The 11,441-nt window shown below is 38.9% G+C and overlaps 1 protein-coding gene across 2 annotated transcripts in view; it reads right to left on the reverse strand.

Annotated features, from left to right (window-relative positions):
• Window positions 1-10,924, reverse strand: part of PCGF3 (polycomb group ring finger 3) — a 72,459-nt gene extending 61,535 nt beyond the window's left edge. Inside the window, exon 1 of one of the 2 annotated variants that reach the window (XM_074931394.1) lies at window positions 10,806-10,924. The gene's annotated coding sequence lies outside the window, so the exon portion shown is untranslated. The remainder of the gene's footprint in view (window positions 1-10,805) is intronic. The other variant, XM_074931396.1, reaches the window with a different exon arrangement.
• Between the last annotated feature and the right edge of the window lie 517 nt (window positions 10,925-11,441).

The raw sequence follows: 11,441 nt of genomic DNA on the forward strand, positions 1-11,441 counted from the left end.
GCAGACTATAAAGACAGAGGAAAAACGTGCACTCAGGCAATAAGCAGAAAAAAAAAAAAAAAATCCCCCAATAGAGTAATTCTAGCTTTTTCAGCTCCTGGCTTGACATGTTGACCATACCACCTTTACCATACTAAAACAGAACAAGTATATAAAGAATATAAAGAGCAGCCATAACCTGATATTCTAATCCAGACATTTTACCTTTACAGCTTTTCAGGAGTTAAGTCCAATAACTTTATCCACTAAAAGCAGCAGAGAGCACAGGGGTTTAAAAGTATCTTTCAACAAAACACACAAGACTTTCATAACTACATTTCACCAGACATATTTCTCATAGGTCACATGTTCTGAACTCATCTTAAGATGTCTGTATTTAGGATACATCGCATAAAGGTAGGACTCCAACCTCACACTTTTGTCAGGCTTAATGAAATTACTACAGCAACATAAGCCTGGTATCTGGTACTCCCTTAAATTGCTATGTTGCTCATGTAAAACAAGCACTACATTTTCAAGTCTGACTGCAGAAGACAGTATTCACAAGTACTTGTCTAAATGACCAGAGATTTTTTTTTAGTGGGTTGCTTTTAGAGGGAGGGGGTTTCTTTTAAGACCTGAAGCAACCATCCTTTTGCATTCCAGCCCCAGTGCAAATGAATGAAGAATGCACCAACTTTCCTGTTCAAAAAGGTTCACAATATTCTCAGCAAGATAATAGTGTTTGAAAACTTAAACTTGGAGAAAGAATTATACCTTTAAAGTCCCCACATTCAGTTTATTTTCATTTCCTCATCATCATTAGATCTAGTGTTCTGCATGTGTGTAAGAAGGGAGGGAAGAAGTTAAATGTCTAGCGATACGAAAACATACATTATCTTCCACAAAGAAAAGATGTTTCACAGAAAAGATACCTGCAATAATCAAACCTTCTGTTTGTTTGTTGTGGGGTTTTTTTTGTTTTGCTTTGGGTTGGGTTTTTTTTGTTTCATTGGCCACGTTTCAATAAGGAAAGATTTCCAAAATTTAACTGCTAAGACTTTTTTTCACTGCATATTCTAATAATGTGTTCAAGAAAACCTCGTAGAATATATGGAATATCATTCAATCATAACAAACTTTGCATCAAAGTCACTATTAACAGGTAGGTCTGCAAATTCTGATCAAAAAGCAGAGCAACACTATTACAATATCACTATCTTGTCTGTCAGTCCTAATGCTGTAACAAGACACTGGTTTGAGGGACAAGACTCTTGACAGGAAAATCCAGTGGAAAACAATATAATGAGAGGATTCAGCACTTAAAAACTTGAATTCTTTGCTATGACCTGGTAACTGCTGTGACCTGATATTTGCTGTTTTATTTAAAAAAGAAAATTCACTTCATCAGTACACAGGAGCTGAAAGATCTGAAGTATTAAGGCAAAAAAAAAATCTCACCATGAGACTAGTTTCACTTGTTTAAGGCCTTTGACGGCCTCATTTCTGTGGATTCAGAAATTACCAGTTGCAACCATCCACTTCCCTTGCCACCTTGAAGCAAAAATTCCTTACACATCAGGTGCTTATTTTAACAGTATAGAATATTAGCAGAAACCACTGATGAAGGCAGCTTTATGCCAGTATGCCATACTCAGTGCAGCAGTAGAGCAAGGGGAAAGTCTTCAGAGAAAAGCAGGTAGAATAAGAGCTAGATCCAGCAACTTGCCTGTCAGCCATAACTCTCAAGTGCTGTTCTTACAGCATATATTAGTAAGATGTCCCAAAATGATAGTCTATACTTTCCTTCTTATGTCCAGTAAGATTTACACTGTAATAAGGAGTAGCCATGAAAATGTTCTCTAAATTTTCAAGTATCAACAGCTTAAATGAATCTCAGAGAAAGTAAGCAATTACCAGTTTTTCTTACTACAACTTACTCAGCACCTGCTGCAGCACTAACAGAAGCTTCGTATATTTCACCTATCAAGAGAAATTAACTACCTCCTGAACAGAAACTTCCCATTCCAGCCCTCCATATAGTCATTCTGTCACATGTTTAAGTCTGTCTCTCTAGAGTCAGAAGTATAGAAAACACATCTTTGAACAGCACAAAAGTTACATCCCTCTTTCTTATCCAGACACTATCATGACTGGATAAAAACTACAGCCTCTGGGATAGTTTAGTTTTAATCCATAAAGGAGTTGAAGACAAGCTCTGTACTTAGATTTTTTGCACAGAACTCCTCAGAATCCCTTAAAACAAGGCACAGATGTCAGCTTTTACAGGTAAGGGAAGACTGTTGGTGAAAATAAAGAAGTAGAAACAGAAAACTATTAGCTAAGGAGCTAGCTCTTTCCAACTTCAAGTAAACAAAGACATCACTAACAGCCAGATGAAACAAATAAAAATAATAAAATAGTAATAAGAAAAAATAAAATGTGTAGAAGAATGGATCAGTAGACCAACTTTTTTTTTTTTTTAAAAAAAAAAAAAAAAGAGGCATCTATGTGGAAAACGAGTACGAAAGCAGACAACCACTAAAAGGCTTTTATGCTGGAAGGAATAAGGCATTCACAACAGCATTTTGTGATTCTATGATATACTGCAGAACATTTCTACTCCATAGCAGCAGATCAGAAAGCAGCAAGTTGCAAAGAAAGCAGTGGCAAGACATCTGTGACCTAAAGCTTTTTATATCAATCTTTATTCATTTTACATGAAAAGGTATCCATCATTAAAAACATCACTGAACTTACAGAATTATCACAAAATTGATAATTAGTATTCAAAGAGATGGCCATTACCAACAAAACTCACATTGATACAAAATGTTCAAAAACTGTAGAAAGAAAATATTATTTGAAAAGGTTTATCCTAAATAGGGTCTGACAGTCCATGCAAGGAATAAATAAGTAAATAAACACTACTTTTGGTATGTATGGTAATAATTGCATTTTGGGTATACCTTAAGACTCCCCCCAGGAATTTTTAAAAGCAAAATAATTTTCATAGACCCTTATTGCTTCCTACAACAAATTTCAAACACTAGATGGATGTGTGACGTATACAGTAAAAAGGGAAGAAACAGTCTTTCAGCAGATATGTTAACAACTGCAGCCTGCTAGCACTACCTGTAGTGCTTGAATTTGGTTCCTCTCTACAATTCATCAAGAACTGCTTTTGGAAATTGAACTCTGCCATAAGGGACAATCAACATAACTTACAAACACTAATAAAAATAATAGTTGATGACATCTTCACTGACACTCTCTCCCTCCATTATTTAAAACACAACTTAATAAAATAGTTCACAAAAACCATGCATTGTTAAAAGTCTGGCAGACAAGTACAGAAAGGACACTGCCTCACAGTGATCTCCACTCAGCAAAATCCTGGGCATCTGAAAGACTTTTTGCCTGAGGATGTACAATGTGTACATCTCTTCATACATTATGAGCATTTTAAAGAGTAATTTCAGGGAAAAAAGGTTCATTCCTTTGATTTTGGATTAAAGCTGGAGAAGAGAGTACTAATTTATTTTTTTTTTTCCATTTCCATGCTAAAATTATCAATGTCTGTAGATGGTGATAATGGATGACTAACTGGAAAAAAAGGTTACTTATCATGGGAAGCAATAAGTGACTAAGGAATCTGGGGAAGAAGCAAAAGCAGCTCATTTTTCCCTTGTCTTCACTCTTCCAGTTAATGTATCTTACAGTAACATCAGACCTAATAATGGAGGCTACAGAAGAGGAATCTGGAATCTTTTCACTTATCCGTATACCCTGTATTTCCACACTCTAAAGATAAAACCGATCTCCATGACACTTTCCAGTCACCTCCAGAAATTCAGTTCAGTGTCAAGTCATGCCTGTGATTGGAGAATAAATGTCCTGACAGAGCAGTTCCTTTGAATGTCTACCTCAAGTTCCACTAGGCAAGTCACTTGACCCATTTGGTGGAGCAATGGAGGGAGGAACTGAAACGTGGGAACAGAAAGTACTTTCCCTTCCCAAAGAGAAGTAGCAAAAACACTTCCTTTGAAGACCATAATCCATTTACATACTTGATCAGTGAATGGCTTATATACTGAGCTAGTCCTACACTTACTTGTGTCCTACTGCATTGTTAATTTCAGTAAAAAAGAAAAAAGCCACTGTAAAATACCTTTTTGTCCAAGAAAAATGAAAACACTACAAGGTGTTATCCTTTCTACATCTATAACACTCTGTCCAAATTCAGGCCATTTTTATTCATAGAATCATGTTAGAATCACATAACCCATAAACTATAAACTATTATCATTTGGGCACAATAACCTTACTTAATTTGAGTAATTGTTACAGATTAGAGCAACCATATTCTTGATAAACAATTTCTGGTGGTAGCATCTAAGACTATGCTGAAAAAGTTTCAGTTAAAATGACTGCAACTAATACAGTACTTTTTACACCTACATATTTCAAATATAATAATAAAATTAAACCTTTGAGTACCAAGATTCACTTAATACCTGGTGGATCAATATACACAGGCTGCTTCTGGTAACTTCTGTCAAATCTTGAGAGAATTTGACATGCAAGAACATGAACTGAAGAAAATTAGCTCCATTAGCTACCCAGAAGCTTTTTTATCTGGTCCAGAGCTATTTATGCCACCTCAGATATAAGCTTATACAAATCAAGACTAGTTTTCTTGTGGACAACAGTTGAAATAAGAAGTATTAATGAAGCATTTTATGAATATAAATACAAGTGTTTTCTGAAATGGTTACAGAATGACCTAATCTTGGGAAGATTTTCCACCTCATTCTGGTCAGTCAAGAAATAGAAGATTTGACACATAAGATTAATAAATTAGCATGCAAATAAATTACTTATTCTGGTGCCACCAAGCATAATGCCACTATTAACAAAGATAAAGAATATTAAGAAACACCTTTCAATCAAACTCCTCAATAATAGTTAGATTGAAACTTTTGGAAAAATACGTATTACAACATTTCAAACAGTCTAGATTTTATATTTCACTGCAGAAACAGATATAGGTTGTAGCAATGAACTTCAGGATTTAAAAGTACAGATTCAGGTAAGGTAATGCCAATTTACCAAATTCAAACACACTGGGAAAAGAGGGTTAGGAAGGAAAACACATATATGGATTTTCCAGGGGGAAAAAAAAAAATTGGGCATCTCTGCAATTTGTCCGAGAACAGAATAAGCATAGGTCAAAGAACTTTCTTTTACCAAGATTTTAAGTAAACACCTGTGAATTAATCATCATCTTATGGCAACTCAATACAAAAAGCATGATCTTAAAGCATAAATTGATTTAAGATGCAAGGCTACTTTGCAATCAGACTTGGGAAACTGCTACAGGAAAAGGCAGTCTAGTTACCTACTTCATTCAACAAATGAAATAAATCCATGGAACTGTTCCTAAAAAAGGTAAATGTTTATCTCTAAACTTGATGTATTTCATTCACAGAGTTTATTTTTTTACTACACTGTTTCCACACTAACACAAAATAACTTTTCCACAAATGCAGACTATTGCACAGGCCAAGAAGAACTTGCATTTGTGTATAAGAAATTCTAAGGGAGCATTTAACAAGTGGTGGTGTTATGCTTGCTTTTCCCTGAAAAAGACTCAGTAAAGGTTGAAAAATACTCAGTAAACAACCAACTAGTATAATGCTAGAGAAAGAAAGACTATGAGAATCACTTGCTGTTAACACCACAACTGAGAGCCTTTCATAAGTACAGACAGAAGCAATCAAACACTGTACACTGGTTTGGGGTTCCCAAGAGAAAAGAAAGGAATAATTCAAAGATGGAAAGAAAAGCATTTCAAGAATTATTTGATTACAGTGTGCTAGCATTCTCTTAAAGTAAGGAAATAGTATTAGAAATATCTTTAACAGACACAGATTTAACAAAAGTTAAGAGTTTGAAATATAAATAATTAGAAACGGGAATATGTATTTCAGCAGTGTGCATGATTAGGTACTTAAGTACATAAAAATTATCTTACCTCTTGCCTATTTTGAATCCTCAAATCAAGATCAAAGTCTAGAACATACTTGATATTTTAGGAAAAAAAATATAAGCAAAACAAAACCCAGTTATTATCACAATGGAACAGTATGAAATACAATGATCTGAAACACAGGAGTTAAGATCCCAGTTCATTTTGACCTTACCCCCTACACATAACTTTAACTTCCAAATGTCTTTATGTTTTTGTTAAAAGTCACTCTGAATGAACAAAGCATGCCACTGCATTAAAAAAAGCGCCAAATTTCTCTTCACTTACTAGACAAAGTGTTTATTTTTATTGTATTGAGCAGTGGCAATGTCCTTCATAATCAACAGACCCATGTCTCTTATTACGTCAATCTGTGAACTCAAACTAATAGTTCAGATACAACAAGAAATGTCGGAGACAAGCATTCATAAACAAAGAATATATAAGTTAGCCAGCTGTACTGTACCTTTCAGGTTGTTCTTTCAGGTGACAAACTAGAAAGCCATAGGGCAGAACACATTACCTGAAAAATCAGCAAACACTGCACTGGCAATGCTTACATATTGTCACTCAAAAATGGTGTTTATGGTTATAAACATTACATTAATGTTTATGTGCACATTGCAGGAGAAGACAGCAGAGATAACCTGTTCCAGCGTAAGACCATGCATAAGTTACACAAGATTTGCATAATATCCAGTAACATCACAATGAGTATACAATAGTCAACTAAAGATACATACACTGACTGTCTGGTTATGCAGAGAGTAAAGAGAAAGTTCTTAACTAAAACTGAAGAACTTGACAAGACAGGCATTTGCAAGTCAGCAAATAACATGATACTCATTCTGGCAAGCGGAAAAAATAACTTTCTTAATTAAGCAAATACTCCACAGCACATTCTCGCCCACACACAACATATACAGAATGCTTCCTACCTTATGCTATTGACAAAGCAAAACTATCCTCAGTTTCCAACAATAAGGATAGCCTCACACAAGAAGGATTCTTATTGCCACCGAGACAAGCCCTTTTAATGTAGACAAAGTTCTAAGTTATTGTCAGTCACAAGGTCAGAATAAAAAATAAGTTATCTGTTAATGTCAAACTAAATATATGTCTATATGGATAATAAGAAGTCTCCTTGCTACTTTGCAGAGAAATAGAAAATAATAGTAGAGTTAGTTTGAATAAGTTTTCCCACCAGCAGCAAAACAACAAAAAAGCCTGATTTTCTTTACACTTGTATATTCCTCCCTTACGATCTTACCCTGCATTGTAGGAACACCCACACACACACCTCAATTACCTCCAGTTCTCCCCGCCCCCAGCCGCTCAACAATTTCCCCCACTGGCTCCGTCAACTTGTGATTTGGAAAAGCAGCAGTCATAACTGTGTGAGCAGTCATCTTTTGGCACAAAACCCAAGTAACTCAAGCTCACCATACTTTGTCATTCCCCCTTCTTTTGAATGATCTGTACTACCCCCTGCCTCTGAGTAATACACGATGTGTTTGACAGAGGAATAAAAAGATCCTTAAGTTCCTATGTATAGTATATGAAGATTCCTAATATAAAGTCCTGTTTCTGATTAAGAAAAAAATAATAAAAAATAAAAAAGGGAAAATGGTATCATTGATCAACTCACTGATGTTTATTCCTTCCTACAATGCTGGCAATATGACTGCAAGACTTCAGGTCTCTGCAGTAGCAATCAAATTTTCAATAGCAAATAAGGCTTTCAATCTCACTACTTCTCACCTCACTGAATATTTCATTTTTCATAGTCTGTTGATTTAAATATAGATGAACTTTTTCTCAGCTAAAATTAACTTGAGAAAAACTAATTCAGGTAAGAGCAGGAAGTTTTTTCTTGGCTTTTTAGAGCAATTATAGAACAAACCACTGTTTACACCGTCTTCAGTTTGCAATGAAACTATGTTACATATCACAATAGCAAAGATTGCTTTTAATGCAGAATAACACCTTTCTCTCTTTCCTTTCATTGCACTTATGACTTACTAGCTAAATTTACAGTCTAATACAGCAAGCATGCTTTTTAAAAAGGTAGGTGCAAGGAATACACCATTATCAATACAAGCTTCCATTTAGTAACTCTACTTCCACATATGTACCAATTGGCCAATAGTTTCAAAACAAAAAATAGAGAAAATATTTATTTTTACAACATACAGTATCTCATTACACTTTCTTGTAAGCTAACATAATCTCTTAAAACATTAGCTAAAAAGTGAAACACTACCAACATGCATGCTTTCCAAAACATCATGTCCACATCCTCTTTGTAGGTTGTACCTAGCTTAGAGCTTCAATGGAAATGCTTCTACTTTTCAGAATTTCTCAGAGTTCAGGAATTTAATCTGGAATTATTTCAGTCCTGTGAGATCATTACCTGACAAAAGCTAAAAAGGCCACCTGGGTTAAACACTCATATGGGAAAAAGGAAATGGAAGCTATTAAAGCAAATGTAGAATGGTTCTTGGCAAGAAAGCTTACTTATATCTCAAATATAAAGCTTAGAGATGACCTCTTCTAAATCATGTAGATAGTCGGATAAAGTAAGTGTAGGTTGGGCAGCTGCAGCTACTAGAAGCTGTACTTTATAGTCTCTTAGTAGCAGAAGTCTTTCATAGGATGGTAATTAATGTCTGCCATTCTAGGCATTAGTATTAGGCTAGCACAGTTACAAACTCTAAGCCAACTTTAATACAACATTTACAAGTGTTCAGTCTTGATTTTCTACGGTGACAAAAGAGTAACAAGATCAAGCTGGCTAGGTTGGCCCACATAAAGAAATTAAGCCAATTTTCCTCAAAAAGTGGTTTACAAAATGCTTTAAAACATATTAATTTTCAAGCTTTCTGTTGCAGTACCTCTACACATCTCTCTAGAAACCTGTGTGACCCTTTTCTAATGAATCCTACATGATCTTACCAAGTACTTTCAGTTCTGCACAGGTTCTGTATTCTCTTAAACACATTATAAAATACGTACAATTTAAATTGAAATCATAAAGCTACTGAAAGAGTACAAGGTTTCCATTTCTACTTACCCTGTTACCAATCAGAGAATTTTATGAATTGCAGAGCACCTTTACAAGACACAAGTACCACAGTTCAGATTCTCATCTGACCTTCCACTAAAAGAACAAACATAAAACTCACAAGTATCCTACCCAACAACATCAATAATATGTTTTGAAAGCAAACTATATAGTACTAAAAAGACTCGTAACAAAAAATTCAGCATATGCCTAATAGTTCATGCTGTATAAAGAAAACCAGTTTACAATGGAAGATATATACATGGGATGCTCCTTAAACATAAGATTGATCTCAGATGGTTGGTTGTTTTTGATTCAAACACAAACTTAACTCATCTGTGAAACTATTAAAGTCAATTATGTAAGATTATTTTCAAAAATATCAAACAATCTATTTTCAGAAGAATGTTCCAGAGCATATACAAATAGTAAAACAGAATTTCTTGAACTGGTTTCTCAGAGGCACACCTGTCACACAGAAGGCAGGAAACAGCTAAACTGACTGGACACAAAGCCTGCATAGAGTGATAGGTTTGCAACACTCAAAAAAAAAAAAAAAAAAAAAAATCACAAACCTGTGAAGTAACAAAAGAACATCCAAGTACTTCATAAACCATAATACTAAAACTTCCTATAAGCCTTATTAACTTCTGGCCATGCTAAACTTTCCACAGAGGACACTGAAGAAATACCTGATATTTTCAGACTAAACCAGACCAACTTAAGAGACCAAATCTAACAGTATCACAACTCGGTGGATGAGAAAGTAATCAGAATTTTGTAGTATCAAATATGTGTGTGTGCGAGTATATCCTTAGACCTTAAAACAACTCAAACCACAAGCATTCGGTATTTTACCTATGAGTACCACTTCATTTCCTGTCTCACAAGACTTTAAAATCCCATATGCCACTTAGATACACAGCACTTAGAACATACACCTGCACGGCTGAGGTGCGGTATCTCCACCACTACCAACCGCCACCCCATCCCTCAAAGCAACCCTTTCTCCCAAAGCCATGGGGTTTTTGAGTCCTGAAAACCCACCCCTGAAGGGGAGGAAGCACGCCGGGACAACTCGGGACAGCTCCATCCACCCCGCCTCCCCAGGCAGCACCGCCTTGCCCGCAAGCTGTCCCAGGCCCCTTCACACAACAGGCAACGCTGCTCGCAGGTAGGAAAGGGTGGAGTTGGGGGGTTGTCAGGGTTTCCTTTCTCCCAGAATACAAAATCCACCTTCCCCTGGGACAAGGGGGAGCTGTCCAGACAGAGAAAAAGACAGAGACAGCCCACATGAGGTTCCCTGCCGGCGGAGGGGTGTCTGGGGAGGAGAACCCTCCACAAAACCCAACCTCTCCTGTCAACACACACACACCCTCCTACCCGAGAATACAGCGTGCTTACTGCAGCAGGGAAAGTTCAAGCACAGCCCTCCTCCGCCCAAACCCCGGACACCTAGGGAGCAGAGGGCCCGCTCCTCCACAGACCCCCACCCCTTGGAGAGGAGAAGACCCCCGCACCGCACACCCGTGCCGGGAGGGCCCCCACAGTCCCCCACTGCAAACACCTCAGGCAGGCCCGCCCCGCCCCCAAGACCCTCGCCTGGCCTCAAACGGCTCGCGGCCCTACCGCGGGGCGGGGGAGAGCCGGGACCTCGGCCCCGCCACCGGCAAGCCACCGGCGGGCCTCCACGCCACCCCATCCCACGCAACGCCGCGGCCCCGGACTGACCTGACGGGGGAGGGGCGGCGCCGTGTCCGTTGACAGGGGAGGGGCGAGGTCGCCTCGGGGCTGGCGGGGGGTTTTCGTCCCCGCCACCGATCCTTCGCTCTCCGGCCCGTCCTTCCCCGGGTGCCACTGCAGTAAGAAAGCAGAGGACGCGAGCGTGGTAACGCGAGACAGAGGAAAACACCAGCCCCTCTTCCCCTCCCCCACCGAAAAATTAAATAAACAAAAAAAATGAGGGAGGGAGGGAGGGAGGGAGGGAGCGAGAGGAAGGGGGGGGGGGGGGGGGATAAAATTAAAAGGCTCGCCCCGGAGTTTAAAACAAAGAGACGGAAATAGCCGAGCGCGGCCCGAGGAGAGCCGAGTGGGGGCGCCGCGCTCAAGGCGCATGCGCGCGTGGCGCTCAGCTGGGCACGGCTCCAGTCTCCTCCTCCCCCGGGGAGCGGGGCAGGCCCACAGGCGCTCCCTCAGCTCTCGCCGGGCGCTCGGGCCTTGGGGAGCGGTGTCGGCCGTGGGGGCACCGCCGTGGGGGCACCGCCGTGGGGGCACCGCCGTGGGGGCACCGCCGTGGGGGCACCGCCGTGGGGTCCTCTGTGCCACCTGCCAGCAGCCTCTGGCCGCCGCGGGAGCCTGCCCCGAGGG

Source organism: Athene noctua, chromosome Z (assembly GCF_965140245.1).
Source record: "Athene noctua chromosome Z, bAthNoc1.hap1.1, whole genome shotgun sequence".
NCBI classification, from domain to species: Eukaryota; Metazoa; Chordata; class Aves; order Strigiformes; family Strigidae; genus Athene; species Athene noctua.